Source organism: Tenrec ecaudatus, chromosome 9, assembly GCF_050624435.1.
Source record: "Tenrec ecaudatus isolate mTenEca1 chromosome 9, mTenEca1.hap1, whole genome shotgun sequence".
NCBI lineage: Eukaryota > Metazoa > Chordata > Mammalia > Afrosoricida > Tenrecidae > Tenrec > Tenrec ecaudatus.
This window is the reverse complement of record NC_134538.1, coordinates 34,769,219-34,773,752: the sequence shown is the minus strand read 5'-3', so window position 1 is coordinate 34,773,752 and position 4,534 is coordinate 34,769,219. Positions and strand designations below refer to the sequence as shown.

Sequence of the window (4,534 nt, the reverse complement as noted above, 5' to 3'; positions counted from 1 at the left end):
GACAGAGGCAGTGGCCATCCACTTCTGGCAGTCAGGGGATCTTAGCAGAACCATGAAAGTTCAAGGTCCTGGGCCTGTTTCTATAGAGGAAAGCACTGGGATTTTCCAGAGGAACATAAAGAAAGGGTTGCTAACTTTTGGAATTCAGACTCTTGGAAGGATTTTATTTTAAGCAGGGAAAATGACACAGCAAAAGCTTTCTTTTTTAAAATCCCCCGAAGGGGTGTACCGTTCCTGAAAGTACTGCAATGCCAGGTCGATGCGTGGAGTGGACGGAGCAAGCTCCTATTCCAACTCCCTGCTCCAAAAATCCATTTAATCTATTGTCCTCAGATAGAGGACGTATCAGATATTAAACAGATAAGAACAGATACTACACTTGATCTTAGCCAAAAGGCTGAGAAGCGATTTAAAAAGGCTTTTTTAAAAAGAAAGAATTCCATCTGGCAGCTCTGTGGAGGATAGAAGGGAGAGAGATGCTGGAGTCTGTGAGAAGGGATTAAATTGGAATGCCCTGACCACTTCAGTTCCCTGCTGGACTGTAGGTAGCAGGGCTTGGGGGATAGAGAAGTGTTTTCACCTTCAATTTCTGCAAATTTAACGAGCTCCCTTTCAGCAATAGTGAAAGAATCTAAACATCACCAGTTTCCAGATTGGTTTGTGGGGCTCAGAATGGAACTACGAATCTCCTTGCCCTTGGCCAAAAGCACACAAAGGAAAGTGTTTGAGAACAGATGAGATGGCTGCTTTAAAAAACATCACACACAGGTATCTGCAGAGGAAATTCATCCAATGTTTGTGGATTAAATTCCCCATCAGTCATCGAAGATTTAATTTTAATTAATGGAACAGACTGGTAGAATACCTTTGGTTTCACTAGGGGAAAGTATCTGAGTCTAGATTTGTTCAAGATGTGAGTATTTGCTTGGTGCAAAAGACCTAAGGAAGATGAGAAGCTCAAAGCTAGCTAAGTGTGAGTGTTGACCGACTCCCAGATTGCAATGTTTTATTGAACAATATTTAGTTCATTTGCCATTTGGGTGGAAAGCTTTTCATTCCAGCAGTACTCCCAATCAGCCCTCAGAAGGTACTCTGAACACCTTAATTAGCACCTATGAAAAGTGGCCCAAACTTGAACTACAAAAAGTGAAATAATAATTGGGGGATTTGCCATACTTCAAAGCAAAGCCCTTCCCTATCCCTAGTTGGCAAGGATGTCTGCTGGGTTTCATGAATGCTGCATGCCATGTGTAATTATGTTGAGTAATCACAGCTCTCCCAAGCTCCATGCCTGATGACAAATGGGCTGTGGCAGGCTCTTGTGGCAGGCTCTATTTCTGATCTTCGGGTGCAATTATTCAGTAAGTAGACTTTATGCTGTTTGGGCACATAAACATACATATTTATCACAACCCTTTGCAAATCTGACACCATATACTTGAAGACACTGTCCTATCTGTGGGTAACCAGTACTTCATGAATATTAGATTTCTGTCTTAATTTCACTACCGTGACTTTTTTCTTGGCAGGGAAAAGTCAAGACTCAATCATGTTCATGCCACTAGCAAGCAGCAGAACAAACTCCTGTTCCGGGCAGAAAGATGTTATCATGGAGGAGGTGAATTAGATCTTTCATCTACCTCTTTACCCTGACAGTCTCCTAGGTTCTCAATGAAACTCGCTAACACCTCGCCTCCCAGTCTCATTGTCCAAGACAAAAGCTACCAAGTCAACCTCAAGTCCCGGTGGCTCCATTGTGTGTCGAAGTAGACCTGTGCTCCACAAGGTTTGCTTTGGCAGCTTCTTTTAAAAGTAGATCACCAGCCCTTTCTCCCCAGGAGTCTCTGGATGGACTCAAATCACACTTTCCATTAAGAGCCGAGTGTCATCTGCCAACAACTGTAAGACACACTAACAAACTCATCACCATGGAGTCGATTCTAACTCATAGCGACTCTGTAGGTCCGAGTAGAACTGCCCCTTTGGGATTTCCAAGACTTTACATCTTTCCATGAACAGACAGCCTCATTTTTCTCCCACAGAGCACCTGGTGGGTGCAAATTACTGACCATGTACTGAGCAGGTCAGGGCTCTTTGCCCCACCCAGAGAGCAGTAAGTGATTCTTACTGAATGACACAGCAAAGATGTGCCAATGGCACGATGACTGGAGAATAAAAAACGATAAGGAAGTGGTGCATTGTCCAAAGGGCCCTGCATGGCAGCCCAGCTGCAGTTCCTAAAGACACCAAACCCACTGAGAGATGTCTCTGTTGCCAAGATGGCTCCAAGAATGTTTTCTTACAACTAACAGACACTCAAATCTTCCCCCTAAATCAGGCACCTTCAACAGATAGAAAAGGAGACAGAATTTTTTTTAATTTAACAATTTATTAGGGGCTCATACAATTCTTATCACAGTTCATACATATACATACATCGATTGTATAAAGCACATCTGTACAGTCCCTGCCCTAATCATTTTTTTCTCCTCTTTTCTTTTTGTACATTTTATTAGGGACCCATACAACTCTTATCACCATCCATACATATACATACATCAATTGTATAAAGCACATCCATACATACCCTGCCCCAATCATTCTCAAAGCATTTGCTCTCCACTTAAGCCCCTTGCATCAGGTCCTCTTTTTTTTCCCCTCCCTCCCCTTTCCCCACTCCCTCATGTGCCCTTGGTAATTTATACCTCGTTATTTTGTCATATCTTGCCCTATCCGGAGTCTCCCTTCCCCCCTTCTCTGCTGTCCCTCTCCCAGGGAAGAGGTCACATGTGGATCCTTGTAATCAGTTCCCCCCTTCCAACCCACTCACCCTCCACTCTCCCAGCATCGCCCCTCACACCCTTGGTCCTGAAGGTATCATCCACCCTGGATTCCCTGTACCTCCAGCCCTCATATGGACCAGTGTACAGCTTCTGCCCTATCCAGTCCTGCAAGGTAGAATTCGGATCATGGTAGTTGGGGGGAGGAAGCATCCAGGATCTGGGGGAAAGCTGTGTTCTTCATCGGTACTACCTCGCACCCTAATTAACCCACCTCCTCTCCTAAACCCCTCTATGAGGGGATCTCCATTGGCCGACACTTGGGCCTTGGGTCTCCACTCTGCACTTCCCCCTTCATTTAATATGGTGTATATATATACATATACATATACACATATATACACACACTTATATCGTTGTTGGTTTTTTTTTGCATGATGCCTTATACCTGGTCCCTTGGCACCTTGTGATAGCACTGGCCGGTGTGCTTCTTCCATGTGGGCTTTTTTGCTTCTGAGCTAGATGGCCGCTTGTTCACCTTCAAGCCTTTAAGACCCCAGACACTATCTCTTTTGATAGCCGGGCACCATCAGCTTTCTTCACCACATTTGCTTATGCACCCATTTGTCTTCAGCGATCCTATCATGGAGGTGTGCAGTCAATGATATGATTTTTTGTTCTTTGATGCCTGGTAACTGATCCCTTTGGGACCACTCGATCACACAGGCTGGTGTGTTCTTCCATGTGGACTTTGTTGCTTCTGAGCTAGATGGCCGCTTGTTTATCTTCAAGCCTTTAAGACCCCAGTCACTATCTCTTTTGATAGCCGGGCACCATCAGCTTTCTTCACCACATTTACTTGTTCACACACTTTGGCTCCAGCCGTTGTGTCGGGAGAGTGAGCATCATAGAATTCCAATTTAATAAAAGAAGGTATTCATGCATTGAGGGAGTGTTTGAGTAGAGGCCCAAGGTCCTTCCGCCACCTTAATACTTGACCTATAAATATAGACACATAGATCTATTTCCCCATCTTCCTATATATATTTGCATGTACATGTCTTTGTCTAGACCTCCATGAATGCCCTTTGACTCCTAGCTCTTTCCTCCATCTCCCTTGACTTTCCTCCTGCCCTACTACCATGCTTCATTGCCACCTGGGCTAGAGTATACCTCTTCTCTAAGCAACCTTACCCTTGATCATTTCCCACCATGCCTGCCACTCCCCCTTCTCTACCATTTGGGGTCCCATGTTTTTCCCTTGTCCCTGGGTTTGTTAACACCACTTCCTTACCCCCCTACCCCCCCACCCCAAGTCCCCCCGGACAGAATTTTTTAAAGAAAAAGAAACATTGAGGGAATTAAGCAGTTGAACTCTGGGAGATGGTCCAGGGCTAGGCTAGGCCCTGATAGCTCCATCACTGTCTTCTGAAAAACTTCTACCCCATCAGGTAGCCTTGAATTCATTCGGTTCCCATTAGATGAGCACTGCCTATCTACCAAGCATGGCGTTAAACACTGACAAACAAAGATGAATTAGACGATCTGTCAGCCTGTGAGTCATTCATTTTATAATCATTAATTTACTGGTCTTCTCCTGGGTGACAAACACGGCCATGTTCTGGGTTTACAGTGAAGAACAAACCAGATGCGGACCTATACCCATGATGCTGAAAGTTTGTGTGGGTAGATGTGTGATTGTGTTTTTATTTGTTTGGTGACTAATTAAAAATTTTGCTAAGTATTATCAAATC

The 4,534-nt window shown here is 44.4% G+C and overlaps 1 non-coding gene across 1 annotated transcript; it reads right to left on the bottom strand.

Annotated features, from left to right (window-relative positions):
* Positions 1-218: 218 nt before the first annotated feature.
* On the bottom strand, positions 219-409 carry LOC142457411 (U2 spliceosomal RNA). Its single transcript, XR_012786158.1, has one exon. It is a non-coding gene; the product is annotated as a U2 spliceosomal RNA (small nuclear RNA).
* Between the last annotated feature and the right edge of the window lie 4,125 nt (positions 410-4,534).